The following is a 14,797-nucleotide window of genomic DNA, read 5'->3' on the forward strand; positions in this document are numbered from 1 at the left end:
TTCTTCACCCCAAGGAGGCATTTGTTTGGGAACTGCGGCCTTGTGTGGCTCAAGCTCCAGCCGAGGAACAGATGGTGCGGCGAGAGGGTCTTGCAGCAACTAGAATGAGAAGAAGGACATGCAGATGCCATCTGCTATCATGAGGTCTGTTTCTGCCAACAGAAGAGTGGAGCTTCATGCCGTGACTAAGAAGATGCCTTGGCCAGCAAAGGTGATGCATAATAATTTATTTGCATGTCTGTAGACAAAAATGTTTTGCAATGCTATCATTTTTCTATAAGTTACAGAGTTATAATATAGCCTAGTCAAAAAAATGTGCATATCCTTATAGAATGAATTTCTGAAGGCTCTAGCATTTTCGTGGAAGAATACCCAGCAGTCTCTTTTGCTTGTTTTAAAGTTTTAAAATTTTCCTTATAGTCTCCTCTTCTTAGTAAAAACAACCTCAAAAATAGGTTTTTCTTGATCACCAGTTTTTAAATTTGGCCTGATTATTTACATGGGCGTAACAAGAATGTAAATTTACCATACAGGCCGTGACAAACACATCTAAGTTTGTTTTGCTGAAAGTTTTCATGAAGAATGTGATTGGACTTTTAAAAACCTTTATTATTTCCTGAGGCTAAGAAACCAAGGCCAAGAAACTCCCCACTAGATTTCACTTGCAGTACCTTTAAATTTGGACAAATTCCTTCTCACCTGTAAGACTGGGACCTTTAAGCCAAATACTGGGACAGTTTTCCTGGAAGGGCTTTGTGATTATTGGCTCCATACAGGCCATCTTAGTGCCTTAAAAGTGCTTGTTGTAATACCTGATTAAATGAACATTATTCTCAAAAATTACATTCTAGGTGTTGGTTGAATAACAGATTTTTCCAATTATATTCTGGTGAAAGGACATATTATTAATGACTCTTTATTAGTGTCTTATTGCTGACAAAGCAATACTAATGTAACAAATGTCTACAAACTTACCGGCTTAAAATAACACAGATTTATCATTTTATAGTTCTGAAGGTCAGAAGTCTCAGATGGGTCTTAAAGGGCAAAAGCAAGGGGCTGCATTCCCTCTGGAAGCTCTAGGAGAAAATGCATTTCTTTGCCTTTTCTACCTACATTTCTTGGCTTGTGGCCCCTTCCCTTATCTTCAAAGCCAGCAACTAAGTATCTACAAATCTCTCTCTATTTCTGACCTGATTTAGCTGAAAATAGTCAAGTAGACATACAAACAAAAGTAAAAAGTCTAACAAATCATTTAAAGAATAGATCTCTATAATTCAATAATTCATTTACAGAAATCACCAAATGGTCAAACCATAAACCAAATTCCCAGTCATTGCTGTCACCAGTGAGGAACAACTTATCAGCCATAAACAAATCAAAAACAAAAACAAGCCAGGCATGGTGGTTGCACACCTGTAATCCCAGCAACTCAGGAGGCTGAGGGGAGAGGATTACTTGAGCCCAGGAGTTCGAGACCAGGCTGGGCAAAATAGAAAGACCCTATCTCAAAACCAAACAAAACACAAAATCGGCAGAGGGAAAATTAAAATTAGAAAAACAAGGAGTAACTTTGGGAGGTTTGAGGCAGGTGAATCACTTGTGCCCGGGAATTAGAGATCAGCTTGGGCAACATGGCGAAACCCTGTCTCTACACACACACACAAAAATATATATATATATAAAATATATAAATATATATATAAAATATATAAATATATATATATAAAATATATAAATATATATATAAAATATATAAATATATATATATAAAATATATAAATATATATATAAAATATATAAATATATATAAAATATATAAATATATAAAATATATAAATATATATATAAAATATATAAATATATAAAATATATAAATATATATATAAAATATATAAATATATAAAATATATAAATATATATAATATATAAATATATATTATTATATATATATTATATATATAATATATATATAAAATATATAAATATATATATATTAGCCCAATATGGTGGCACATGCCTATAATCCCAGCTACTCAGAAGGCTGAGGTGAGCCTGGGAGGCAGAGGTTTCAGTGAGCTGAGATCACACTGCATTTCAGCTGGGGCAACAGAGTGAGACCCTGTTTCAACAGCAACAACAACAACAACAACAAAAGCAAGGAGTGAGCAAAGTTCTGTTGTCATTTTGATTTCGCCTCTAAAAATCAAGAATGGATGTGCCTGGACTTAAGCTGCCTATGAAGCTGCCCATTTCTGTTGATGGAGTTTACCTGGCTCTGTCAGGTGAACCCACTGAGCATCTCAGTGGAAGACCTCCAAAACTGCCAGAGGATAATTTTAGTTTTTTAATTTAAAAAAGTTTTTAAAAATTTTTTTGAGACATCACTCTGTTGGCCTGGCTGGAGTGCAGTGGTTAAGATCTCACTTCAGCCTCTGCCTCTGGGTTCAAGAGATTCTCTTGCCTCAGGTCCCTGAGTAGCTGGGATTACAGGCATGCACCACCATGCCCGGCTAATTTTTGTATTTTTAGTAGAGATGGGGTTTCGCCATTTGCCCAGGCTGGTCTTGAACTCCTGAGCTCAAGTGAGCCATCCACCTTGGCCTCCCAAAGTGCTGGGATTACAGGTGTGCCTTTTCCTAGAGGATAATTTTAAGAAAAAGTAAAATCCTGATTCTCCTTCAGATATAAGGTGAATACATGTTAAAGATATTATTTCACTCATTATTTACTGAGGGAATCAGGTTGATGTCACAACTAGTTCAAAGGAAAATCCAAAGAACAGACACATATATGGATTGGGAATATTAAAATGAATTTACAAATAGATACAAAAACTGGCTTTTTCATGGAGGGAGGAGGCATTTTCCTTCCATCAAAAATTGTTTGCTTTGCCGGGCGCGGTGGCTCAAGCCTGTAATCCCAGCACTTTGGGAGGCCGAGGCGGGCGGATCACGAGGTCAGGAGATCGAGACCATCCTGGCTAACACGGTGAAACCCCGTCTCTACTAAAAATACAAAAAATTAGCCGGGCGTGTTGGCGGGCGCCTGTAGTCCCAGCTACTCGGGAGGCTGAGGCAGGAGAATGGGGTGAACCCGGGAGGCGGAGCTTGCAGTGAGCCGAGATCGCGCCACTGCACTCCAGCCTGGGGGACAAAGAAAGACTCCGTCTCAAAAAAAAAAAAAAAAAAAAAAATTGTTTGCTTTGCTGGCATAGTTGTGGTTAAGTGTGCAGACCCCAAGAGTCATGGTACTTGGACCTGAAGCTGGGAGCCACCATTTTTATTTATTTATTTTTAGAAATGGGGTCTTGCTATGTTGTCCAGGCTAGAATACAGTGGCTATTCACAGGTGTGATCATTATGCACTACAGCTCGAACTCCTGGCCTGAAGTGATCCTCCCGCCTCAGCCTCCCAAGTAGCCGGGACTACAGGCACTCACCACTGCTCCTGGCTGATCCTCCACTTTCAGCTATGTGGCCTTCAGAAAGTGACTAAAACAGGAATCAGCAAACAGCCCAAGGATAAAATCCAGCTGCCACATCTATTTGTAGAGTTCTTAAGCTAAGAATAGCTTTTATATTCTTAAGTGAATGAAAAAAAATAAAAGAAAAATAGTATTTTATGACACATGAAAATTATATGAAATTCAAAATTCAGTGCCCATAAAATAAGTTTGGTGGGAACACAACTATGTTCATTTGTTTGCATATTGTCTATTACTGCTTTCAGTTCTACAGTGACAGGGTTGAGTAGTTGTGACAGAAACCATCTAGCCTGCAGATCCTAAAATACTTAATACCTGGTTCTTTACAGAAGAGAGTTTTACAACCCCTGAATTATCAGTAATAAACTTCTCTAAGCCTTGGTTTTATCAGTAATAAACTTGTCTAAGCCTTGGTTTTCCTGTAAAGCAAGGATCTAGATGATACTTACGTATGGGTGCAGTGGCTCACGCTTGTAATCTCAGCATTTTGGGAGGCCGAGGTGGGTGGATCACCTGAGGTCAGGAGTTCCAGACCAGCCTGGCCAATATGGTGAAGCCTGGTCTCTGCTAAAAATACAAAAATCAGCCAGGCGTGGTGGTGTGCACCTGTAGTCCCAGCTACTCAGGAGGCTAAGACAGGAGAATTGCTCGAACCTGGGAGGCAGAGGTTGCAGTCAGCCAAGATCCTGCCACTGCACTCTCACCGGGGCAACAGAGAGAAACTCTGTCTCATGGAAAAAAAAAAAAAGTACTTACATCATAGAACTGTGGTAAAAATTCACTGAGATGATGCATAGGAAGCACCTACCATAGTGCCTGGCTTGTGGTGAACTCTACAACACATAGCTAATCGGTCCCTCCCGGAAATTGTTTATATAGATACTGGGATATAAATGTTCCCCTTTTTCCTTTGGGGTCTCTAAGTTAGGATGATATCACCTAGAAATGTCTATAGTCATGCCTATCTCTCTACCTCTTCCACAAAAATAGCAACACTAATAGTATATTATCATACATTTATTGAGCACATTCCATGTGTTGGGTACTGCTGTGAGTTGCTTGTGCCTTTTTAAAAATTTTTTGAGATAGCATCTCGCTCTGTCACCCAGGCTGGAGTGCAGTGGCGAGATCATGGTTCACTACAACCTCGCACTCCTGGGCTCAAGCCATCCTCCTGCCTCAACCTCCCAAGTAGCTGGTACAGGCATGCATCACTGTGACTGGTTAACTTTATTATTTTTAGTAGAACAATGTCTTACTATGTTGCCCAGGCTGGTCTTGAATTCCTGGGCTTAGGCAATCCTCCTGCCTTGGCCTCCAAAAGTGCTGGGATTACAGGCATGAGCCACCATGCCTGGCTCTGCTTGTGTATTATCATCTCATTTAATCTTTACAACCACCTTATAGGGTAGGTAGGTATTATTATAGTTGTTGTCTCTGTTTTACAGATGAGGAAACTGAGACTCAAAGAGCTTAAGTAATTTATTCTAAGTAAGTGGTGGAACCAGATTCAAGCTGAGGCAGTCTGACTGAAGAGCCATCCGCTTATACTATTACCCACATAGAGAACACCCACCTGCAGCAGAGAGAACGAGGCCAGCTACCTAAAGGAGGCAACCCCATGAGATGGAGGAAAGAAAGGGAATCCTGCTAAGAGCTCCCCGTTTTCCTGTCATTTTGTTTTGTTTTGTTTTGTTTGACAGAGGCTAATGTGGCTTTCTGACACCAGAGACAGAAATATGCTCAGGAAAATAAAGGATGAAAAAGACATGGATGTTTCCTTCCAATAGCTCACAGGACAGTGGGGGAGACAGACAAACAAGCAAACGGAAAGAAGACAGGAAGCACTAAGGGCTAAAGTAAAGCCACCTTTTAAATGCTGCAGGAGCACAAGGAAGGGGACTCAACACAGCATCAGTTAGAGGCACGTGTGTCTTCCACGTGTTGGGCACTGTGCTGGGTGCCCAGCGGTTGACTTTGTTAATATTTCAAGTAGAATGAAATAATTTGCATCCTTTGCTTTTTGGGCCTTTTATTGGTGCCTCTTCTGCATTGAATACAGGGCACTCTACAGTCTGCTAGGATTCAGTGTTGGTTCATCTGTGATGTGGCATTTCTTACTTATAGTTTAATTATGATTGTTCTATGCCAGCAATGCTGCAGTGAGGTCTGCAAGTGGGCTAGGGAAAGCAGTTGTTAAAATATAAAAATGTAATTAAAAAAAAGTCAGGGTTGTCTTTCCACTAGCCAAATTATATACTTGTTTACATTTTAGGTACTAACTTATTAAAGGGGGGTCCCAATTATGTCTCCCTTTCACAATGCAAGCATGTCTTTAGCCACAATTATTTGTTGTTGGAAAATTGGACACACAATTGCAGCCACAGTTGTCTAATTGTAGGCTGAAAATGAAGGGCAGGCAGTTAATTATTTCTCAGATGCCTGATGCTGCATGTCATTAGCTGGCTGTGGCACAGGCCATTGCACAGGGCGTCCTTCAGCTACGAAAGGTAAGAGCCTGGGTGACGCACTCCACTGGGTGTGGACTTGGAGAGTTAAACGCCCTCTCACCTCTGCCAGGGTGTGCTTTGCTCCTAAGAGAACTGACTTCCCTGTCAACCTTTCACTTAGTACTAGCTTACCTACTCTCTCTATCTTGTTTCTTTGTCCGTTCTGATTTCTTCAGGAATCATCTTGTCAGCTGAAGTGGATGTGTGCTTTTAAAAAAAACAAAAAACTTTATTCCAATTTAAATTGTGTTTTTCATTTCTGCCTTCCAGCTTTTCTCATATTAGACAGATTGGAAAGAATTGTTTCTATGCCGAGGCGGGCAGATCACGAGGTCAGGAGATCGAGACCACGGTGAAACCCCGTCTCTACTAAAAATACAAAAAATTAGCCGGGCGTGGTGGCGGGCGCCTGTAGTCCCAGCTACTCGGAGAGGCTGAGGCAGGAGAATGGCGTGAACCCGGGAGGCGGAGCTTGCAGTGAGCCGAGATTGCGCCACTGCACTCCAGCCTGGGTGACAGAGCGAGACTCTGTCTCTAAAAAAAGAATTGTTTCTATGGAAGTGGTGAACATAGGACAGAAGTGTTTCTCTCTTGATAAGACCAGCATGTGCAAACCAGGAAGAAAAAGTAAAATCTCCAATAATAGAGAGATACATCAAACAGGAAAAAAAAAGTCTGGGTCTGAAAAACACGTGCTTTCCTGGAGCAGAGTTTACATGAGGAGTTTTTGGTTTTTTTTTTCTTTTTTATGAGGTCACTATTACTCACATGGCTGTGTGGGAGAGATAGAGAACATGCATAAATAACAAGAAAGCAAGCATTCTAATTTGCGCACCTTGTTTTTTTAAGAGTATAATCATTGGCTGGAATTAATAGGAGCAGCTCTGAATGAAACTTACTCAGCATGTAAGTGAAATAACTGAGATTAGAATCCTGAATTGTTACCTTGGGCCTGGAGCATTTACCTCCTTCTCTACCTGCTTATTTCCATCTCCTCCAAGGTGTGTTAACCTCATGATAATCAATCACTTCCATGATCAACAATCTCGCTTCTTTTGAGATACTCTTAGGATTTCTGCTCTAAAAACTTAGACTCCTGGGACTTGATTTTCTTTGCTTTTTTCTCAGAAATGTATCTCTTTCTTTTCCAGTTGCAGCAAAATCGAGTGTATGTGGAGTTAAACTCCTACAATTAAATGTGCTATTTCAGTTATGGTTTCTCATTCAGAGTTTTACTTTTTTGTGTCTAAATTTCATCTATTAGTTTTATAATCTTCATTGTACCCCCTTTGTGACATATAAATTCTATTAAACCAGTTTTACAAACATTGGAAGGTTAGGAGCTATAAACATTGGTACAAAAGTCCCAATCGAAATTAAGGGTTTCTCATAAAACACTACCTTTTAAGGAAATATTGCCAAGTATAATATAATTGTCTTCACTGGATGTATCAATCAGAGTTCTTGATTGCAGACAACAGAGGCCACCCTAACTGTTGAGGCAGGAAGAGTTTTATTGAAGGAGTATTAGGTAGCTCACATCTAACACACATAAACTCACATATGAGTTTTTATGATAATTCAAACTCTCACATATACAGTCAAAAGAGTGAAAAGGCAACCCACAGAATGGGAAAAAATTTGCAAATCACATATCAGATAAGAGATTAATATACAAAATGTATAAAGAACTCCTAAAACTCAACAACAATGACAATAACAAAACAACCTGCTTTAAAAATGGGCAAAGGACTTGAATAAACATTTATCTAAAGAAAACATACAAATGACCAATAAGCACAAGAAAAGATGCTCAGCCTCTCTAGCCAATGGGGAAATGCAAATCAAAACTACAATGAGATCTCACCTCATATCTGTTAGCATGACTACTCATTAGCAGCCATCCTAATTTTTAAAAACCCAGAAAATAACAAGTACTATGAAGATGTGGGGAAATCAAATCCCTTGTGTCTTGCTAGTGGGAATGTAAAATGATGCAACTGCTGTGGAAAGCAGTTTAGCTGTTTCTCAAGAATTACTGTATGATCTGACAATTCCACTCCTAGGTATGTGATATGGTTTGGCTCTGTGTTTCCACCCAGATCTCATGTTGAATTGTAATCCCCACATGTTGGAGGAGAGGCCTGGTGGGAAGTGATTGGATCATGAGGGCGGACTTCCCTCTTGCTGTTCTCATGATAGTCAATGTGTTCTCTGGTTGTTTAACAGTGTGTAGTACTTCCCCCTTGGCTCTCTCTCTCTCCTGCTCTGCCATGTGGAGAAGGTGCTTGCTTCCCCTTTGCCCTTCTGCCATGATTGTAAGTTTCCTGAGGCCTCCCGAACCATGCTTCCTGAACAGCCTGAGAAACTGTGAGCCAGTTAAACCTCTTTGCTTCATAAATTACCCAGTCTCAGGTAGTTCTTTACAGCAGTGTGAGAATGGACTAATACAGTATGTAACCCAAAGAATTTAAAGCAGGAACTCAATTAGATACTTATGTCCCAACGTTCACAGCAGCATTATTCACAATAGCCAAACTGTGGAAACAACCCAAACGTTCAACAGATGAATGAATAAAGTATAGTATATACACTCAATAGAATATTTTTCAGGCATAAAAAGAAACGAAATCCTGATAAATGCTACAACATGGATGAACCTTGAAAGCATTATGCTAAGTGAAACAAGGCAGACACAGAAAGACAAATATTGTATCATTCCACTTACATGAGGTACCTAGAATAGGCAGATTCATAGAGATAGAAAGTACAATAGATGTTTCCAGGGGCTGGGACGAGAGGGGAATGGAGAGTTGGTGTTTAATAGATACAGAGTTTCTGTCTGGGATGATGACATTCTGGAAATGGATAGTGGTGATGGTCACATAATATTGTGAATTTACTTAATTCCACTGAATTGTACACTTAAAAGTGGGTAAAATGGTAAATGTTATGTTATGGATATTTTATCACAATTAAAAAAAAAAAAAGCAAAAACTACTCCTAGCTCAGGGGCTGTGCACAAACAGGCAGCAGGCTAAATCTGGCCCGTAGGCTGTAGTTTGCCAACTACCGCTCCATGGAATAGGGACACAAGCTAGGCAGAGGCTACAGTGCGTGAGCCTCTTTAGAGTCTCACCACAATGGGTAAAGGAATGTGCTCCCTATTAGTCAGCTGTGCGTATTTGCTCTTCCAGTAATGCAAGTTCCCCTGAACTGAAAGAATTTCTTCAACTTATTATGCCTCAATACTTCTCTATATCCTCATTGATCATCCTGCTTCCTTTCACCTCAGGCATGGCATTCTTTTATAAGACTGACTCCTATGCTTTTTTCTCTTGATTCCATTTCCTCCCATCCTTCTCCTAGATTCTTGCTCCATTAATCATCCCTTCCTCTCCGCTGGTTTCTTTCTCTTAGCAACATGTCTGCACATATTTCCTCTAACATAAAAGGAAGTTCTGTCAACCTTGCATCCCCCTTCAGCTACTATTTTATTCCTCTCATTCCCTTCATTGTCAACTCTTTAAAAAGAGTAACTTCCACTAGAGTTACTAAGCTAAAGTAAAAAGAGAAGTATCTACCCACTTATTCTTTAATCTACTGCCATCTGACTTTCTGTGAATCGAAATGTCCTTTTAAAGGTATTTCCCGATTAGGAATCTAAGGGCTCCCATCATTTGACCTTTCTGCTTCATTTGATGTGTTAAGTGCTCCTTCTCAGTCTCCTTTCCAGGATCTTTTACAAATCCATCCACAGTTACTGAGCACTTGCCACCTGCCCGGCACTGCATTGGGTGCTGGGGACACTGTCTGCCCTCCATGCGCCTCTAGGCTTTCTTTCCAAGGCTTCCCTGAGCATCTTCTGTTCTTGCTCTGTGCTCCTTCTGCAGGTTATTTAGCCACTTGCATGGTATTGAGAGCTTACTCTATGCCACTCTTTTCTAAGTGCTTCACATGGATGAATTCACTGGACATTTGAAACATTCCCATGAGGTGCTGTTAATATCTCCATTTCACAAATGAGAAAATCAAGGTACAGAAGGTAGCCCTAAGTACTACAGCTAGTAGGTGGCCGATCTGGGATTAGAACCAGGCAGTCTGAATGTAGAACTTGCCCTCTTTACACTCTACTGCGTCTCCCTCAGCTTCAAATATCTCCTCCATGCTGACTGCTCCATCTATGACTTCAGTTATTTTTGTTTTGTTTTGTTTTGCTTTGCTTCGCTTTTATCTTTGAAATGAGGTCTCCCTTGGTAACCCAGGCTGAAATGCAGTGGTGTGATCATAGCTCATTGCAACCTCGAACTCCCGGGCTCAAGGGATCCTACCACTTCAGCCTCCTGAGTAGCTGGGGCTACAGGGACATGCTATGAAGTCTGGCTAATTTTTTTTATTTTTAGTAGAGATGGGGTCTCACTATGTTGCCCAGGCTGATCTCAAACTCCTGGCCTCAAGCAGTCCTCCCACCTCGGCCTTCCAAAGTGCTGGGATTACAGGTGTGAGCCGCCACCCCTGACCTATGGCTGTAGTTTTGATGTAACTCCTGGACATGTTCTTTCCTAACATTTATGGGGCTCATACAAAAACCAAAATGGAGCTTGCATTCTAAATGTCTGAAACTTTTAAAGTTATAAGTGAAACTATCAACTGTTAAGTACATTCTATTATCCTGCTTGACAAATATATCTTCTTAACAATACAGATTAAATTTAGACTTCTTGGACTCTGTGGAGTTCATGCTGGAACACAGTGGCATGGAACAAGCTGGCTCTTGCCCCTGGACTGCCCCCTCCTTTCCCTGCACACTGTGAAAGGCCTTGTGCACACACAGACTGCACTTCCCAGCTCTACTCACACATCCCACAAGCACTCTAGGTTCTGGGCTTTGCACACTGGTGGTACCATTCACCCCAGCATGTACTCCCAAGGAAGAAACTTGCATGGGCCTCCCAGGAAGACTCGGGCCTCTGGGGCTGGGATTCTTTGGGAACACTGACCATGGGCTCTGGATAAGCATGCTCTGTTGGCCCCACAGACCCCTTGCACTAGACTGACCCTCTAAAGCAGCGTTTTTCAATTTGTCATGAAAGATCTTTCCTCCTTTTTTTTGACTTCCTATCTGTTACAGATCAACACTTTTTGTACTGCAACAAAATGAATAGTAGCCAGGCACGGTGACTCACACTTGTATTCCCAAAACTTTAGGAGGCTGAGGCAGGAGGATTGCTTGAGCCCAGGAGTTTGAGACCAGCCTGGGCAACATAGGAAGACCTCGTCTCTACAAAAAATTTTTTTTAAAAATTAGGCAGTATGGTGGTACGTACCTGTGGTCCCAGCGATTCTGGAGGCTGAGATGAGAGGATGACTGAGTCTGGGGGGGTCAAAGCTACAGTGAGCCCAGCCTGGGCAACAGAGCAAGACTCCCTCTCAAAAAAAAAAAAAGAAAAAAAGAATTGCTAAAAAAGTGAAATAAAAACAAAGACGTACAAAATACAAATCCATGTTTCTTATTATTAGGCATAAAATAACATTTCCATAAATATAATAAAAACATAAAAGAGAAAAAAATCACAAAATCAACATTGTTGCTGTATGTGTACAGATAATTAACATGTGCAATCACTACCCTCTTCATAACTTTGATTGCTCCATGGCCATAAAAAAACTTTATGAATAAAATAGGATTCCCAAGTATTAGATGTCTATAGCACACAGCACCATTCATTTCAATATTTAAGAGTTTTAATGTGACAAATGAGTTTGCCTATTGCCTGTTCAATCTTGGTTGAGTTGATAAAATACCACTTATAGGTAATAACATACCTCTAAATTGTTTTCATGCTTTGTAACAAAACCGGTCTCACAGGGGTATTTTGATGGATGGATGGAATGATATTTCAGAGTAATTTCAGCAAGCTCAGGTCATTCATTTTTGATTTTTATACAAAATGGAGCAAAATTCATCTTCAATCCTTCATCAGTAGCCAGTTCCAACAGCTTACCTTCTAAAATTATAATGAAATTTAAATTATCTTTCTATGAAAGGCATTTCAGGCTCATGAATTGAGACCAGCCTATGTTCAGCTGACTTCTTTCTTGATGAACGAAGCAGAATGTTGATTTACATTCTGGCACAAGTTCCTTAAACTGGGTAACTAATCCAGAATGTTTTCCAGTCATGGCAGCTGTGCCATCAGAATATAATCCTACACAAAATCCTAAACTCCAGACACATTTATGAACAATGGAATCCTTTAGAGTTTTATACAATTCACAGTTGTATTTATTGGCTATGAGGCTAAAAAAATAAAAGAACTATTTCTTCCAATAGCAATCACATTGAAATCATACATATAATAACCAAATGGCCATAACTAGATCTGTGCATTCATCTAGTTGCAATGAGAAATACTCTGCTAATTTCATTTTTTCCCTGTGAGTTAACTTTCCATATCACTAGCCAATTCCCAAATGTGTTGAGCTATAGTTTCACTAGAAAATGGCATTTGAGCTACTTCTCTTGCACAGTATCACCCAACATTTTTAAGCCAATATCTTTGATGCAGTCTTGCATTCATATCTTGGCAATTGTATATATGTTTGATCTTAGCAATCCCAAATACTACTTTATAAGAAGCCTGCAAAGTTTCTTTCATGTGAAATACTTAACATCTGCTTCTGTCAGGTTTTAAATTCAATACTCCTTCTTTCAAAGAATTCTTTTGATTTTGCTCTTATTTTTTACATATGGTATGCAAATGCCACTTAAATTTTAATGGTTTCATTGCTTCATTAGTCAGCACAGTGCTATGAATAATACACTATAGTTTTAGCATTTTATCATCAATGATGACTACAAAGTGAACTCAACACATGAGAATTATACATCCAAATAAAATGAGTATGAACTTTTTTGGTCTCTATTTCTTCAGAATCAACTTCCATTGTCATTTGGTTTACTACAACTACAACATTTGCAATGTGTGTTGCTTCTTGAAAAAGAAATCTTGTAAAACTTGTTTCCCAATTAGCCAATTAAGGTTAAAAATAAATTTTATAAAGTTTATATTCTTACTTTAGCCATTAGGTTAAAATATATATACTTTTTTTGTTTGTTTTTTTGAGATAGAATCTCACTCTGTCTCCCAGGCTGGAGTGCAGTGGTGTGATCTCGGTTCACTGCAGCCTCTACCTCCTGGGTTCAAGCGATTCTCCTGCCTTATCCTCCCGAGTAGCTGGGGCTACAGGCATGTGCCACCACACCCAGCTAATTTTTGTGTTTTTAGTAGAGACAAGCTTTCGCCATGTTGGTGGAATTGGTCTCAAGCTCCTGACCTCAAGTGATCTGCCTGCCTCGGCCTCCCAAAGTGCTGGGATTATAGGCATGAGCCATCATGCCCAGCCAAATATATATATATATATATATATATTTTTTAAAGACTAGCTTAATTAATATGAAAATGATATAAATCATAAGTTATAAAAATAAATGCTTTCAACTAAATATATTTTATTTGTAAATTTAAAAATAAGTTTTAAAAAACTTAAAAAGAAATGCTCTCATCTATTTATATTTTACTAACTTTTAGGTTACAGGTGACTAACCTGAATATATCACATGTTGAAAAGCAGTTGTATTGTCCATAACAGTATGGAATCTACATCATGTGTGATTCAGTATAGACCATACCATAGCTGGTCTATACCCTATTTAATGAGACAATGAACCAATGTCAGATTGGTACAAAGGTTTCTAAATGCTTACTCTCAATTTCTGTGCTTATTTCAGTGACCTAGTAACAAGCCATCTGTGGACTGACTGATCCCTAGACCACCTCATGAATTGCACTGCTCTGAAACCCAGGCCCAAGGCAAGGGCCCCTCTTTTGTGTGTCTCAGGGGAGCCCTGCTCCTGAATTATAAACTTTAATTATTGGCTACCTGCTAGACATATTTACATGGATGATAATAGTAAACTGTTATTAAAATCATAAAACTATCTGATACTGGGAGCTTAGCATGTGGCAGGAATATAACAATGAGTAAGAAAGAGGTTTCCAGCCTCATAAACTTTAAATTTTAGTGAGAAAAATAGGTATTTTAATTATTATGACATCTCTTTGAGATAGGTCTTATCCACATTTTACAGATAGTTATAGAGGTTAATATGTCCAAGGTCTCAGAGCTAGCAAGTGGTGCATCAGAGACTCAAAACTAGGTCTTACTGGCCACAAACAAACACATGCTTTTCATCACTTATCTATGTTGTGAAATCTCAAAATCTTGTTTTAAAAAACTAAACCTTGTTTTTTCTACCCAGTTCTCCAGAGCTACCCATCACAACTAATGATGTTGTTGTCCTCCTTGTGTCTTGTAGCAGAAACCCAGAAACCTCACAATGGCTCTGTCACTTCCTCAGAGCATCTCTACCAACCTCCCATATCCTTCCTCTCCTCATTTCCAGGCCTGATTCAGACCAAGAAATATCAGGTAGTAGCCTTCACGTCTTCCATGTCTCCCTCCTCCATTCTTCATGCTAAACATAAGGCATAGTAAATTATTTCCCTTCTTATAAACCCATACTTCATAAAGTGAAGCATTATATGAAGATGAACTCTTATCAAGTAATCATGGTGATCTACTAAAAATTTTGTATTTGAAAATTTGACCATAACTGTCGTCTTTTAAAAAAAAAGTTCACTTTCACAGTATCTATTTCAATGTTGTAGTTAGTCTCAACTTGCAGGCACTTGTGAAAATGTGGTGCATCAGAAGTTAAGTGATACAGGAGTGTGAA

General features: G+C 39.4%; 1 long non-coding RNA gene across 1 annotated transcript in view; it reads left to right on the plus strand.

Moving 5' to 3' along the window:
• The window catches only part of LOC129459327 (uncharacterized), a 35,524-nt gene extending 21,060 nt beyond the window's left edge, over positions 1 to 14,464 (plus strand). The window contains exons 5-6 of the long non-coding RNA XR_008649963.2: positions 15 to 211; positions 14,378 to 14,464. This is a non-coding gene — a long non-coding RNA (uncharacterized lncRNA). The remainder of the gene's footprint in view (positions 1 to 14; positions 212 to 14,377) is intronic.
• The last annotated feature ends 333 nt before the right edge of the window (positions 14,465 to 14,797 follow it).

This window comes from Symphalangus syndactylus, chromosome 13, assembly GCF_028878055.3.
Source record: "Symphalangus syndactylus isolate Jambi chromosome 13, NHGRI_mSymSyn1-v2.1_pri, whole genome shotgun sequence".
NCBI classification, from domain to species: domain Eukaryota; kingdom Metazoa; phylum Chordata; class Mammalia; order Primates; family Hylobatidae; genus Symphalangus; species Symphalangus syndactylus.